We start from the raw sequence: 17,249 nt of genomic DNA, 5'->3' as shown, positions 1-17,249 counted from the left end.
GATAAAGGTGACACTTTAATTCAGTAGAGGAGAAAAGATAGATTATAAGTAAATGGTATTGGAAAAAACGGATAGCCCTGTGGAAAAATAAATAGATACATTTCGTTCTCTAACTCATATAATAAAAGTAAATTACAAATTGAAAAATTGAAATATGTAAAATGAATCCATAAAAGAACTAAAATAAAATATGAGCCTTTTTTCTTAGAAAGGGTAATGCCTCCCTTAAAATATTATATAAAGCCCAAAAGCCATTAAAATCTTAACTATCACAAAATTGAAAAAGAAACTCTGCATGACAAAACATAAAAACAAAACAATAAAAACATAGAAAGCAACAATAAAAATGTCAAATTAGGAAGAAAATATATGTACATCGTATCACAAAGGGCTAACTTTCCCAATATATAGAAAGTTCTGGCAAATCAATCAAAAAGGGCAAATATATAAACAGACTGTTTACAGAATACAAAATAGGGATGCTCTGAAACATATCAAAAAAAGCTTAATCTTCTTCGTAACAACAAAACCAGAATTACAAGATATCATTTCTTCACTCCTCAGATTTGCCATTAAAAGGAATAGGTAATGTGGTTAAGTAATAAAATAAAAAATATATACTTAGGTAATAAAAGTAATAATGGTATATAGAATATTACTACTTGTAGGGAAACACACAAACACTTACATGTTTTCATAAGAAACTTGTGCCTGTAGTTGTCTGGGTAGCAAAAATGGATGGCTAATTGCAAAAATGTGGAATTAGCTTACATCCCATCAACCAACAAGTAGATAAAGGAAATGTGATATATATATATATATACACACACACACACACCCCATATATATATACACACACACACACACACACACGCGCGCACCATGAAATACTACTCCGCCATAAAAAGGAACAAAATAATGGCATTTTCAGCAACTTGGATAGAGCTGAAGACCATTATTCCAAGTAAAGTAACTGAGAAATGGAAAACCAAGTATTGTACGTTCTCACTTATAAGCGGGGGCTAAGCTATGAGGACACAAAGGCATAAGAATAATATAATGGACTTTGGGGTCCACCGTACACATTTGGGTACAGTGTACACTGCTTGGGTGACGGATGCACCAAAATCTCAGAAATCACCACTAAGTAACTTATTCATGGAAGCAGAACTCACCAATTCCCCCAAGGACTATTAAAATAAAATCTTAAAAAGTTTTTAAAGTTTTTATGCTTCTGTACCTGCTCCTGAGTACCTTATATTGTATGTATTTTGTCCAGCCCTCTTACTAATTTAATAGACGGGAAAAAGGCCACATAGCAAGCCTAAGCTCTTATAGCTATTTAGTGGCAGATCATGAACTACCAGCCTTCCTCTCTTCCCACTGTCCTAATTTGGTTGCCTGCTTATTCTTTAACTGGTAGCCGGGCACTAAGAGTCTCTGTCCTCCATTACCAGCATGGTATACTAAATGTACCTCGGAACTCCCTTTCCTTTTTGTCCACGCCTTTTTCTTCCTTCAAAACATAGCTCAAAATATCCCAGCTCCCCACCTGCCCATTCCTCACAGGCTTATGGACATCAATTACACATCATTATTGTGTTCTTTGTTGTTCAACTTTCAAAGCAGTGTTGCACAAGTAAGAAGGGCCCTTGGCCTGGGTTGCCAGGCCTCCTAATTATAGGTCCTAGCTTTCATTCTTGCTAGCTGGGAATTCAGAAGATCTCTCTAAGCCCCAGGTTCCCTGTTTGAGATATGGAACCATGGTGCCTGCCCCACCTATCTCACGACTATTAAGAGAATCAAATATGTCCAAATGTTTTATACATTTCATGAACGGTATTATAAGCATTTCAACCCTTAAAGAAAGCCTGTTGTTATTGAGGGAAAAGACGGGTTAGCCCTCCCATCTGAGTGATTACATGGAGCATTTCCTTCTTTAGACTAGTCTTTTTCTAAAAGCAGAAAGATACTCGGAAAGCAGGCATGGGGGTGAAACCTATCCACTGTACTTTCTGGGGAGGTGGTTTCAAATAAGAAAAATTGCACTCAGGAGGCTGACACAGGAGAATCGCTTGAATCCGGGAGGTGGAGGTTGCCATGGGCTGAGATCACACCACTGCACTCCAGCCTGGGTGAAAGAGTGAAACTCCGTCTCAAAAGAAAAAAAGAAAAGAAAACAAAAACTGCAGAATTTGTTGGCCGGGCGCGGTGGCTCAAGCCTGCAATCCCAGCACTTTGGGAGGCCGAGACGGGCGGATCGCGAAGTCAGGAGATCGAGACCATCCTGGCTAACACGGTGAAACCCCGTCTCTACTAAAAAAAAATACGAAAAACTAGCCGGGCGAGGTGGCGGGCACCTGTAGTCCCAGCTACTCGGGAGGCTGAGGCAGGAGAATGGCGTAAACCCGGGAGGCAGAGCTTGCAGTGAGCTGAGATCCGGCCACTGCACTCCAGCCTGGGCGACAGGGCAAGACTCTGTCTCAAAAAAGAAAAAAAAAAAAACTGCAGAATTTTTTTTCTTTTCTTCTTAAAATTATTTTCTGGCATCATATCAAAAGCTAAAAGCTTTTTGCAATTGAAACAGAAGATGCAACAAGACCACAGAGTCAGGAGGCTGTTTGTTGACTAAGTTATCTTTAGAGCTTCCCCACAAAATAGCAAAGTTGGTGACTGGGTTAATTTGGGTGCTATCTGAAGAAAGAATGACACTTTAAAAAACAAAAAAGCTAGTTTCCTATGTTACAAGAATAACAGCCCTGTGGTGGACACCAGCAGAAGTGATTCTTCTATTTTCTGCTCTACTAGTAACTAGCTGTGTGATCTTTGGTAAGTCACCCACCCTCTCTGAATCTCACTATTCTAGCTGAAAGGGATGCTATGAAGATCAAATGAGATCATAGATATACAAACGCCTTGACCATAACTGCCTGTGAGTGTGAATTACTATACTCTAAACTGGCATTTCCCAAAATGATGCTTTGCAGAGCTCTGTTAATAAGAGGGCAATGAGAAAAGTGTCTGCACTCACAAGAGTTGGGGAAATTAGCTTCCTCAATGCAGGTCTTCCCAAAGCCTTTAACAGGCTAATATGCATTATGAGTGTCAAAACCAAAATAACGGGCAGGGCACAGTGGCTCACGCTTGTAATCTCAGCACTTTGGGAGGCCCAGGAGGGTGGATTGCCTGAGGTGAGGAGTTCGAGACCAGCCTGGCTAACATGGTGAAACCCCGTCTCTACTAAAAATACAAAAAATTAGACAGCTATGGTGGCACACGCCTGCAGTCCCAGCTACTCGGGAGGCAGGAGAATCGCTTGAACCCAGGAGGCGGAGGTTGCGGTGAGCCAACATCATGACACTGCACTCCAGCCTGGGTGACAGAGTAAGACTCCTTCTCAAAAAAATAAAATAAAATAAGGAATAGATGTTGAAATGTTTCCCAGTATGTTCCAAAGAAAGTAACTTTAGGAAACATTGCTGTCAAATCAATTCCATTTTGAAGGCAAGATCCTCATCTTGTTTCATTTCCTGGGTATGGAAACTCAACAGAGAGCCAAATATGACTAGTCTTTCGGTTATCATGCTGATTATTCTTAGTGCCCTACCGCCACTGCCTCAATCCCACCCACCCTCATTCATTCTCCACCGTTTTGCCTTCTGGCTTCCAAATGGGTCAAGTCAATGAAAGACACTGCAGGAAATCAAACAGTAGAAGAAGAGAGAGGTTGGAGTTCCTCTGATACTTCCCTGTATGGGTGTCATGGTTCTGGAATGGGCTATATCGTCGTATTCATCGGTTTTCACACTCCTATAAAGAACTGCCTGAGACTGGGTAATTTAGGAAGATAAAAGGTTTAGTTGACTTGCTGTTCTGCATGGCTGGGGAGGCCTCAGGAAATTTACCATCATGGCAGAAGGCGAAGGGGAAGCAAGGCACATCTTCACAAGGTGGCGAGAGGGGGGGGTGTGGGGGGATCCGCCGAGCATTTTTTTAAACCATCAGATCTCATGAGAGCTCACTCACTATCATGAGAACAGCATGGGGAAAACCACTCCCAAAATCCAATCACCTCCCACCAGGTCCCTCGCTCAATACATGGTGATTACAATTTGAGAGGAGGTTTAGGTGGGGATGTAGAGCCAAATCATATCATTACACCCTGGCCTCTCCCAAATCTTATGTCCTTTTTACATTTCAAGACACAATCATGCCTTCCCAACAGTCCCCCAAAGTCTTAACTGATTCCAGCATTAACTCAAAAGTCCAGGTCCAGAGTTTCATCTCAGACAAGGCAAATCCCTTCCGCCTACGAGCCTATAAAACCAAAAGCAAATCAGTTACTTCCAAGATACAGTGGGGGTACAAGCATTGGGTTAATGCTCCCATTCTAAAGGGGAGAAATTGGCCAAAACAAAGGGGCCACAGGCCCCATGCAAGACCAAATCCCAGCAGGGCACTCATTTAATCTTATATCCCCTTTGACTCCTTGTCTCATATCCAGGACAAGCTGATGCAAAGGATGGACTCCCACGGTCTCACTGCGGGGTACCCATCCCCTTTGACTGCTTTCACAGGCTGGCATTGAATGCTTGCAGCTTTTCCAGGCATGTAGTACAAGTTGTTAGTGGATCTACAATTCTGGGGTCTGAAGGATGGTGGCCCTCTTCTCACAGCTCCACCAGGCAGTGCCCCAGTGGGACTCTGTGTGGGGGCTCCAACCCCATATTTCCTCTCTACATTGCGCTAGTAGAGATTTTCCATGGGAGCTCTGCCCCTTGCAGCAGACCTCTGCCTGGACATCCAGGCATTTCCTTTCATCCTCTGAAATCTAGGCTGGGATTCCCAAACCTCGGCTCTTGTCTTTTGCACATCCACAGGTCCAACACCACTTGCAAGCCACCAAGGCTTGGGACTTGCACCTGCTGAAACAACAGCCTAAGCTGTACGTTGGCCCCTTTCACCATGGCTGGAGCAGCTAGGAGGCAAGGGGCCATGTCCCAGGCTGCACAGAGCGACAGGGCCCTGGGCCCAGAACATGAGATTATTTTTCCCCCTAGGCCTCCAGGCCTGTGATGGAAGGGGCTGCTGCAAAGATCTCTGACATGCCCTGAAGACATTTTCCCCATTGTCTTAGCTATTAACACCAAGCTCCTCACTACTGAGGCAAATTTCTACAGCCAGCCTGAATTCTTTCCCAGAAAATGAATTTTTCTTTTCTACCACATGGTCAGGCTGCAAATTTTTCAAGCCTTTATGCTCTGCTTTCCTTTCAAACATAAGTTACAATTTCAAACCATCTCTCTGTGAACGCATATGACTGTATGCTTTCAGAAAAAGCCAGGTAACCTCTTAAATGCTTTGCTGCTTAGAAATTTCTTCTGCCAGGTATCCTAAATCATCTCTCGCAAGTTTAAATTTCCATAGATCTCTTGGGCAGGGGCAAAATGCAGCGAGTCTCTTTGCTAAAGTGTAGCAAGAGTGACCTTTGCTCCAGTTCCCAATAAGTTCCTCATTTCCATCTGTGACCACCTCAGCCTGAACTTCATTGTCCATACCACTATCAGCATTTTGGTCAAAACTATTCAACAAGTCTCTAGGAAGTTCCAAACTTTCCCACATTTTCCTTTCTTCCTCTGAGCCCTCCAATCTGTGTCAACCTCTACCTGTTACTCAGTTCCAAAATTACTTCCACATTTTCAAGTTATCTTTACAGCAGTACCCCACTTCTGGTACCAATTTATTGTCTTCATCCATTTTCACATCACTATAAAGAACTGCCTGAGACTAGGTAATTTACGAAGAAAAAAGCTTTAATTGACACACGGTTCTGCATGGATGAGGAGGCCTCAGGAAACTTACGATCATGGCAGAAGGGAAAGGGAAAGCAAGGCTCATCTTCACAAGGTGGCAGAACAGAGAGCAAACAAGGGGGGGAGCTGCCACTTTTAAACCATCAGATCTCGTGAGAATTTACTATCATGAGAAGAGCACTGGAGAAACCACCCCCATGATCCAATCACCTTCCACCAGGTCCCTCTCTCGACACGTGGGGATTACAATTCGAGATGAGTTTTGAGTGGAGACACAGAGCCGAACCACATCAATCATTCTGTAACAGTTTCTTAATCTACAAACCATGGACACCGCCCCCCTAAAAATGGAGATAAATAGAATTTTGAGGATCTGTGATCTTGGAAGGGGGGCAAAATGCACCATTTTTGCATTAACTTTTAACTGAAATTTAGTATTTTTTTCCATTATGAATATAGGCAACACATTCATATCTATGATCTGTCATCAACTCAAATTAAAAGTATTTTTATAGCTTGTTACAGTTGTTGCAGATATCTCCAAATACTGTCAATATTCCTCACTATCGTCAGATTATGGCATTATGAAATCTGCCTCTTAGGCTGGGCGCAGTGGCTCATGTCTGTAATGCCAGCACTTTGGGAGGCCAAGGCTGGTGGATCACCTGAGGTCAGGAATTCGAGACCAGCCTGGCCAACATGGTGAAGCCCCGTCTCTACTAAAAATACAACAATTACCTGAACGTGGTGGCAGGTGCCTGTAATCCCAGCTACTGAGAGGCTGAGGCAGGAGAATCCCTTGGACCTGCAAGGCAGAGGTTGCAGTGAGCCAAGATCGTGCCATTGAACTCCAACCTGGGTGACAAGAGTGAAACTCAGTCTCAAAAAAAAGAAAAGAAAAGAAAAGAAAAGAAAAGAAAAGAAATCTGCCTCTTAGTTTAGTTTATTTAAAATGCTAATAAGGAGGTTCGTAAAATACTATATCACAAATTTGCTTTTTAAAATATCTTTAATAGCATATTTCAGTATAGTTAGTATTCTTTGTGATTCTATTCTTTCAAAAAAGGGATCCATAAATTTCACCAGGCTTCCTAAGTGGTACACGGCACACACACAAAAAATAAGACTTCCTACTTAAATGATCTGAATGGACATTTCTCCAAAGAATATACACAAATGGCCGGTAAGCATAAACACAGACACAAACACACGCACGTGCGCACTCACCCATGCACATACATCCATGAACATCATTATTCATTAAATAAATGCTAATTAAAACTACAATGAGATATCACTTTATGCTCAGTAGGATGACTATAATCAAAAAGTCAGAAAAAGCCAGACATGGTGGCTCACATCTATAATCCCAGCACTTTGGGAAACTGAGGGGGCTGATCACTTGAGGTCAGGAGTTCAAGACCATCCTGGCCAACGTGGTGAAACCTTGTCACTCCAAAAAGTGCAGGTCTCACCAGGCAACTGAGGACCTTCATGACCAGGGAGCCCCGCAGGGCAGCCATGGGACTCCAGCATACAAAATGCACTTTTCTATATTCTTCAAACAGCTTTACTTCATGTTTTCTTCTCCCTCTTAATTAAGTTAAAATGCTATAGCTTACAATTCCATAGCTGTGCTTAGAGGTCCTTGTTGGTTTATGTTCCAGATTCTGAATCTGATCATTTCCCTGTTTTAGCTAGACAACATATTGTTTCAAATGACTTTGCTTTTTGAAGGAAGGCTTGCACAATCTGACATTAAGTTGATTTTATAAAAATAATATTACATTCTGGGGATCTATTCTTAATTCAAACCTTTACCTCACGTGAAGACGTTAGCTTGTACAGGAGATCTACCTTGAATCTAAAGCTTAAGCTACGTGGTAAATTCCTCCACAACTGTATTTGGTAACTGTCCTATTTGTTCTTTAGTAAAACCTAATCACCTAGGTTGAGTGCAGTAGCTCACGCCTGTAATCCCAGTACTTTGGGAGACCGAGGCGGGCGGATCACCTGAGGTCGGGAGTTCGAGACCAGCCTGACCAACATGGAGAAACCCCGTCTCTACTAAAAATACAAAATTAGCCAGGTGTGGTGGCATGCACCTGGAATCCCAGCTACTCGGGAGGCTGAGGCAGGAAAATCACTTGAACCCGGGAGGCAGAGGTTGCAGCAAGCTGAGATCACGCCATTGCACTCCAGCCTGGGCAATAAGAGTGAAACTCTGTCTCAAAAAAAAAAAAAAAACTAATCATCTTACAAACAGGTGTGAGGGTAGAAGTCATCTTCTCTGCCTACCTACCCATACACAAAAGCATGCACCAGAGAGAGAAACAGAGACAGAAAAACAGACAAAAATGAGAAAGAAGTAGAAAGAAGCAAAAATAAAAAGAAGACAAAATTTGCCTATTATAAAGTCCTGGGCAGTTACTGAGGGTCACTACCATAGGCTACTTGTGCTCAGATTCAAATACCAAGATTTACTTTTAAAATAACTAAAATCAAAAAATTCAAAGAGATATTTGTATACCACATTCCCAGAAGGATTTTTCACGATAGCCAAAAGGTGAAAGTAACTCAGATATCTATTAACAGATGAATGGGTAAACAAAATGTGGTATATCCATACAACAAAATATTATTCAACCTTTAAAATGAAGAAAATTCTGACACGTGATACAACATGGATAAACTTGGAGGACATTATGCTGAGCAAAATAAGCCAATCACAAAGGGACAGATAGGGTATGATGCCATTTGTATGATGTATCAAGAATAGTTGAATTCTTTTTTTTTTTTTTTTTTTTTTGAGACGGAGTCTCACTCTGTTGCCCAGGCTGGAGTGCAGTGGCTGGATCTCAGCTCACTGCAAGCTCCGTCTACTGGGTTTAGGCCATTCTCCTGCCTCAGCCTCCCTAGTAACTGGGACTACAGGCGCCCGCCACCTCGCCCAGCTAATTTTTTTGGTATTTTTTAGTAGAGACGGGGTTTCACCGTGTTAGCCAGGATGGTCTCGATCTCTTGACCTCGTGATCCGTCCGTCTCGGCCTCCCAAAGTGCTGGGATTACAGGCTTGAGCCACCGCGCCCGGCCAAGAATCGGTAAATTCTTAAAGACAGAAAGTAGAAAGGTGGCTTCCAGAGTTGTGGGGAGATGTTGCTTAGCAAGTACAGAGTTTCAGTTTTACCAGATTAAAAGGGTTCTGGAGATGCATGGTGGGGTGCTTGTACAATAATGCAAATGTACTTAACACCACTGAACCATACTCTTAAAAATGAGATGATACATTTTATGAGGTGGGTATTTTACCACGATTAAAATAAGTTTTAAAAGTAATAAAAAACCAAAATCAACTTCCGAAAACAGAGCCTGACACCTTAATCTAAGCTATCTATCTGGATTTCGTGTCTGGGTTAGTCCAATATTTTCTGCCAGTCTTCATTTAAGGAAATAAAAACAAATTAAAATAGTATGCCTGAGGCTGGAGAATCGCTTGAACCCGGGAGGCGGAAGTTGCAGTCAGCCAAGATCGTGCCACTGCACTCCAGCCTGGTGACAGAGCGAGACTCCATCTCAAAAAAAAAAAAAGAAAGAAAGAAACAAGAAAAAAAAGTAGTATGCCTGCCTCCTCTTCTGCCCTTCTTTATTAAATACAATATTCCTGGAATTCTCCATTTTAGGGGTCTTTAGAATTATTCTCCCGGTGGTTCTGAAGGCAATACCTTCCAATATTATAGTTCAACAGTATTCTGTAGCATGGAGAAAGGTTTAAAGATTTAATTCTAAGACCTGAAGCAAAAGTTGTAAAATACACTTCAAGTTTCATTCACAATTATTGAGAATGCAACTGTAACACATAAAAGATGAGTTGTTTGGGGCTTAGTTTTCACTTGGTCTTAAAAAAAAAAAAAAAAAAAAAAGGCCTGGCGCGGTGGCTCAAGCCTGTAATCCCAGCACTTTGGGAAGCCGAGACGGGCCGATCACGAAATTAGGAGATCGAGAGCATCCTGGCTAACACGGTGAAACCCCGTCTCTACTAAAAAATACAAAAAACTAGCCGGGCGAGGTGGCGGGCGCCTGTAGTCCCAGCTACTCGGGAGGCTGAGGCAGGAGAATGGCGTAAACCCGGGAGGCGGAGCTTGCAGTGAGCTGAGATCCGGCCACTGCACTCCAGCCTGGGCGACAGAGCGAGACTCCGTCTCAAAAAAAAAAAAAAAACCAAAAAGCCAGAGGTAATCTTGGCAAAGCAGCATTGAGCCAGTGCTAAGAAAGTGACTAATAATAGAGTAGCACCTTAGTAAAATCACTTTCCTTTTATTATATCTTAAAGCACGCTAATTTATAAACCCTGAGTCATCCACAGCATGAACGCTTTTATATTTCTGGGTAGGGTAGTAGTCATTCATTTAACAAATATAGAGTGCATGCTACATGACAAGTTCAGTCTTTGCAGAGCTCACAATGCAGACACTTGCTCTCAGCTGAACAAGTCAGTTGGAATACGCAACGACCACACAACAACGACCACTTTCGTCCCTCCCCTAGCCCTGGTCACTTCTAAGCTGGGATCCTACTATCTTTTTTTCAGAAATAGATGAGGGCAGAGGTGGCAATTTAGAAAGTCAGCAAATAAAACTTCATAGATTGAATTCTTATTGATTACAAAACTCAGCCCCAGCTTCTATCTCTAGCCAATCACAAAAGGACAAATACTGTGTGATGCCACTTATATGAGGTACCTGGAGTAAATTCCTAGAGACAGAAAGTTGATCTAACTGGCTTAACTATTCTTCAGCTATCTCAGTTCAAAGGAGAGACAGACCCCTAAGATGCCTCTGTGGGACTATACTAATTGTTTCATCTAAAAAATTATTATTGTTATTGCTATTATTATTAACACTTGCATAGTGCTTACTATGTAATATTACATATATATGTGTTTATATCCACATGCACGCACATGCACACACACACCCCAACATACACATTTAATAGTAGTAAGGACGGCCGGGCGCGGTGGCTCAAGCCTGTAATCCCAGCACTTTGGGAGGCCGAGACGGGCGGATCACGAGGTCAGGAGATCGAGACCATCCTGGCTAACACGGTGAAACCCCGTCTCTACTAAAAATACAAAAACTAGCCGGGCGAGGTGGCGGGCGCCTGTAGTCCCAGCTACTTGGGAGGCTGAGGCAGGAGAATGGCGTAAACCCGGGAGGCGGAGCTTGCAGTGAGCTGAGATCCGGCCACTGCACTCCAGCCTAGGCGACAGAGCGAGACTCTGTCTCAAAAAAAAAAAAAAAAAAAAAAATAGTAGTAAGGACTAGTATTATTCTCCATTAATAGGTGAGGAAACTGAGCCACAGAAAAGTCAGATAAGGCCAGGTGCAGTGGTTCATGCCTATAATCCCAGCACTTTGGGAGGCCGAGGTGGGCGGATCACGAGGTCAAGAGATTGAGACCATCCTGGACAACATGGTTAAACCCTATCTCTACTAAAAATACAAAAAATTAGCTGGGCCTGGTGGCACGCATCTGTAGTCCCAGCTACTCAGGAGTCTGAGGCAGGAGAATCTCTTGAACCCGGGAGGCGAAGGTTGCAGTGAGCTGACTGCACTCTATCCTGGCGACAGAGCGAGACTCCGTTTAAAAAAAAAAAAAAAAAGAAAGAAGTTAGATAACTTACTCCAAGTCACCCAGCTAATAAGTGGCAGAGGTAGGATTTGAACCCAGGCAGTTTGGCTCCAGGATCATGCTCTAAACCAGTCTTGCATAAAGTAGCTAGACTTGTAACTTTTATTTTATTTATTTTATTTTATTTTTTTTTTTGAGACGGAGTCTGGCTCTGTTGCCCAGGCTGGAGTGCAGTGGCATGATCTCAGTTCACTGCAAGCTCCGCCTCCCAGGTTCATGCCATTCTCCTGACTCAGCCTCCCGAGTAGCTGGGAATACAGGCGCCCGCCACCACGCTCGGCTAATTTTTCTATTTTTAGTAGAGATGCGGTTTCACCGTGTTAGCCAGGATGGTCTCGATCTCCTGACCTTGTGATCCACCCGCCTCGGCCTCCCAAAGTGCTGGGATTACAGGTGTGAGCTAGCGCGCAGGGCCTAGATTTGAAACTTTTTTATGCCGGTCTGTGAGATGATAAGGAGATCACACCAGATTGTAAATCTATGCACTGCTTCCTTCATTAAGAAAGTATTTTTATGAAAAAATATCAGCTGAGCTAAATAGTGTGCTTTTTTGGAGCTGACTTACATTCTAGAGAAAGCTTCTTATCTCCTTGGGAACCAGTTACAAACAGTTGTAGAGCGGCATTAGTCAGCAGGCTATATGTTGGGTAGCACTGCTAAGCCATTATGCCTTCCTGCCTCCCAGACTACCTCCCATAGAAGACACAGCATCCACATTTCTTGCGCAGGACTATGACTGTTAACCCGAGGTGTTTGGAGAAGTCAATATAGGTCAAACACTATCCAAGGGTACCCCAATTCCAAAGAAAATCTTAAAAGGATGAAAGGATTTCCAAGTCCTAGCCCACCCATCCCAAGCAGCATTTAATATCCGTAAGGTATAGAAACCTCCATGGGAACAAATCCTTTCCAGACGAACGTACAAAAAGGCATCTTCTAGAGTGACAGCTGGAGCCCTTTGTAATTTATCTTAGCTTTGAACCCACAATAGTAGGATGCAAAATAAGCCAAATTATGGTTACTCTCTCAGAAAGAGATAAGACTTCAAGATTTGTCTTTTCTTTTATATGGATGACCTGAAGCTATAGCCAGAGGAGAGTGCTCGATTACAAAGCATGCCTGAAATAGAATCCTGTTTCAATCAGTCAATTAGTATGGAATTTGGACGGGATAAATGCAATTTCCATGTGCCAAATGTGAAAAGGTAAAGAATAGCAAACACATGCAAGTCTTTGAAGCCACTGAAATTTGGGAACTAAAGTTCCCAGGGGCTTATAATGTCACAAACTACAACAATTTTTCTAGGGAAGCATCAGAAAAATGCAGTAACGCATAATAAAATCTTGCAAAGAATTGGGCATACTCTGAAGATGTAACTGAATAGGTGCTGAGACGCAGTATGGTTCAGTGGTCAAACATGGGCTCTGGGTCAATTCCTGGCTCTGCTGCTTATAGACCTGTGACCATGAGTGTTAATACCCACATCTACAATTTCTTTATTTGCAATGGCATTTGCCTAGTAGAGATCTCATGAGAATAAACTAAAATGCTCAAGATAGTTTCTGGCACAGAGGAAGCCGCACTCCATAGGAGTTAACCTTGATTATCAATAAATGCATAGATCACCCCAATTTTAGCTTTTACTTTTTAAATTTGGGAAACTGTGCTCCTTTCCACAGCATCAGTTTCACCACCACCTACATCATCACCATCACCTCCATCATTACTGCTTCCACCACCACCACCATCATCACCTCCACCATCACCACCACCTCCATCATTACCACAACTATCACACTCACTGCTACCATCACTGCCACCTGCAACATCATTGCTACTATCGTCAGCAACATCACTCCACCATCACTACCACTACCACCATCCTCACTAATACCACCATCACCGCCACTACCACCATCCTCACTAATACCACCATCACCGCCACTACCACCATCCTCACTAATACCACCATCACCGCCACTACCACCATCCTCACTAATACCACCATCACCGCCACTACCACCATCCTCACTAATACCACCATCACCGCCACTACCACCATCCTCACTAATACCACCATCACCGCCACTACCACCATCCTCACTAATACCACCATCACCGCCACTACCACCATCCTCACTAATACCACCATCACCGCCACTACCACCATCCTCACTAATACCACCATCACCGCCACTACCACCATCCTCACTAATACCACCATCACCGCCACTACCACCATCCTCACTAATACCACCATCACCACCACTATTACTATTACAACAACCTGCACCACCATCACCGCCACTATCACTACCAACTCTACCACCATTACTGTCATCATCACCACCACCACCACCACCATTATCCCTAGCACACAATTACACAATTCTCACTGTGCTATTATTACAAAACCAAATATTTGTAATTTGGACAGCTTCTATTCCCATAATAGCAAAAACCACTTCTACTTTTCTCTACTCCTTTTCAGACTCACCTTTCTCCAGTATATTTGAGAACATGAGATTTTTGTCACACTTGCATTGTGATATTGATCAAGATTGCCCCAACTTTTCCACTGGTACTTATTGCTCTATGCTGCACTCAACATGCTACACGTCACAGCCAGAAACCCAAGCAATTCTACCTGTTCCTCAATGCTACACTTATAGGCCTACACTTGTGTCTACTTTTCACTGCGAACGTCACTAACTGTCATCTAGTTACCTAGCATAGCCCAATACACTAGAATACATGGCCTTGAAGTCAGGCCTAGATTCAAATCCTGACCTTGCCTCTAGCTTTGTGACCTTAGGCAAATAAACATACTTTTCTGACTTTCAGGTTTGTTTATTGTGAAATGGCATTTACAAAATTCATTTTATGGGTATTAGGAGGAATCATAAATGAGGTTATGACTATCAAGTACTTAGGACTCTATTTAGCATAAAGCAGGAGCTGAGTAGGAGAAAGCTTCCTTCCTTTCTTTCCTTTTTCTGTAACACTTGATTAGTCAGTCCGTAAAGCTGTGATTCCCAAGCTGTGAGCAATATCAAAATCACCTTGAGATCTTGCTAAAATCTGAACTTCTGAGTCCCACTCCCAGAGTTTCTGATTGAATAGGTTTTAAATGAATCCTAAGAATGCGGATTTCTAACACGTATCCTCACCCACTCATCCACCCGCGATACCTGTTCTTCTAGTCCAGGGACAACATGTTGAAAACCACAACATGTTGAAAACCACCTCTGTATACAAACAGCAAAAAGAAAAAACAAAATGATCACTAAATTTGGAAGATAAAAGCCTAATACACATCAAGAACTTTTGTTTTAAAATACCATAAGAGGCCAGGTGCCGTGGCTCATGCCTGTAATCCCAGCACTTTGGGAGGCCAAGGTGGGCAGATCGTGAGGTCAAGAGATCCAGACCATACTGGCCAACATGGTGAAACCCCGTCCCGGCTAAAAATACAAAAATTAGCTGGGCGCGGTGGCAGGCGCCTGTAATCCCAGCTACTCAGGAGGCTGAGGCAGGAGAATCGCTTGAACCTGGGAGATGGAGGTTGCAGTAAGCTGAGATTGTGCCACTTCACTCCAGCCTGGCGAAGAGTGAGACTCCATCTAAACAAACAAACAAAACAAAACAAACAAACAAACAAAAATGTAAGAAATATTTAACCCACCTTTTTAAGGAAAATAATAATAAAGCATCTCAAGTGATTCAATGACAGAGTGTGCAAGTGTCATTTTCACACTGTAGTGAATGTTGTCAATTGCTCCTTCATGCCCCTTTTCCCTCTTGTTCACACCAGCTCCCTGCGTACTTTGACTCCCAATATCCAGCACTTGAATTTTTTTTGTCAGCTTTGCCTGGAACCCCTGATAGCTGAAAGTGCCTGGGGTTTACATGTTTCTGCATTAAACCTTTGACTAATGACTGGTGTATACAGCTAAACAAACACTACAGCTCCTTGCCCCAGCTAGGGATGAACTTTCAGGTGTGACCTGCCCTGTCTCCTGTGAGAACAAAACCAACATTACCCTTCACGGGACTTTGACTGATGTTGCTCTGTTTCTTTGACCTTCTTTTCCAGCTCTCATCTCTTTAGTTCTCTACAACTTTTACTTGGGACCACTTCTTTTTGTATATTTTTTTATTTATAATTGACACATAATAATTGTGCATACTTATGAGGTGCAATGCAATGTTTACATAAATGTGTAATAATCAAATCAGGGTAATTAGTATAACTATCACCTTAAACATGTATTATTTCTTCATGATGAGAACATTGAAAAACATCTCTTCCAGCTTTTTTGAAATACATAACACATTATTATTAACTCTCACCATCCTACTCTATAATAGGATACTAGAACTTATTTCTCTTATCTAAATGTAGCTTTGTACTCATTGACCAATCCCTCACCATCCCTCCCTCCTCCATCCTATCCCCATTCTCTGGTAACCACTGTTCTACTTTCTACTTTTATGAGAACAACTTTTTAGTTTCCACATATAAGTGAGGTCATGGAGCATTTGTCTTTCTGTGCCTGGCTTATTTCACTTAACATAATTTTCTCCAGGTTCATCCATGTTGCCACAAATGACAGGATTTTGTTGTTTTCTACGGTCAAATAGTATTCCACTGTGTATATATATACACCACATTTTCTTTATCCGTTCGTCTGTTGATGGACATTTAGGTTGGTTCCATGTCTTGGCTAAAGGGAATAGTGCTGCAATAAACATATGAACACAGGTATCTCTTCAACATACTGACTTCACTTCCTTTGCGTGTGAAATCCTACTACCTAGTAATGCAATCTCTGGGTTATATGGTAGTTCTATCTTCAATTTTTCCTCTTTTCTGTAATGGTTGTACTAATTGACATTTCTACCCACTGCGTGTAAGAGTTCCCTTTTTTGCGTCCTCTCCAATATGAGTTTTTTGGTTTTTTTGTTTGTTTTGTGTTTTTTTGTGTTTTCTTTTGTTTTGTTTTTATAGTAGCCATTCTGATTGGAGCAAGGTGATATCTCACTGCAGTTTTAATTTGCACATCTCTCGATCATCTGTGTGTCTTCCTTTGAGAAATGTCTCTTCAGGTCTTTTGCCCATTTTTTGAGTTTTTTTGTTGTTGAGTTGCTTGAGTACCTTATCTATTTTGATTATTAATCCTTTAGCAGATATATAGTTCACAAGTATAGTCTCTCATTCTATAAGTTATTTCTTTGCTTTGATTATTTTCTTTCCTGTAGAAGCTTTTTTGTTTGACATAGTCCTATTTGTCTATATTTACTTTCATTGCCAATGCTTTTGAGGTTGTATCCAAATAATCTTCATCTAGACCAATGTCATTGAGCTTTTCCTCTATGTTTTCCCTTAGCAGTTTTGTAGATGTAGGTTTTACATTTAAGTCTTTAATCCATTTTGAGTTAATTTTTGTATCTAGTGGGAGATAAAGGTATAGTTTCATTCTTCTGTATGTGGCTATCCAGTTTTCCCAGCACCATTTTTTTTTTTTTTTTTTTGGAAAAGGCTGTCCCTTCCCTATTGTGTATAGTTAACATCTTTGTCAAAAATCAGTTTGCTATAGATTACTGGGTTTATTTCTGGGCTTTCTAGTTTGTTTCATTGGTCTATGTGTCTGCTTTTATACCAGTACTATGCTGTTGTGTTTGTTGTTGTTGTTGTTGTTTGTTTGTCTGGGAAAGTCTTTATCTCTCCCTTGTTTATGAAAA

The 17,249-nt window shown here is 41.9% G+C and overlaps 1 long non-coding RNA gene across 1 annotated transcript in view; it reads right to left on the bottom strand.

Annotated features, from left to right (window-relative positions):
* Positions 1-17,249, bottom strand: part of LOC105473526 (uncharacterized) — a 52,957-nt gene that overhangs the window by 16,058 nt on the left and 19,650 nt on the right. The window contains exon 2 of the long non-coding RNA XR_011615403.1: positions 6,552-6,668. This is a non-coding gene — a long non-coding RNA (uncharacterized lncRNA). The remainder of the gene's footprint in view (positions 1-6,551; positions 6,669-17,249) is intronic.

This window comes from Macaca nemestrina, chromosome 17 (genome assembly GCF_043159975.1).
Source record: "Macaca nemestrina isolate mMacNem1 chromosome 17, mMacNem.hap1, whole genome shotgun sequence".
In the NCBI taxonomy this organism is placed as follows: domain Eukaryota; kingdom Metazoa; phylum Chordata; class Mammalia; order Primates; family Cercopithecidae; genus Macaca; species Macaca nemestrina.
Note: the sequence above shows the minus strand (reverse complement) of the source record. Positions and strands in the feature narration are given on the sequence as shown.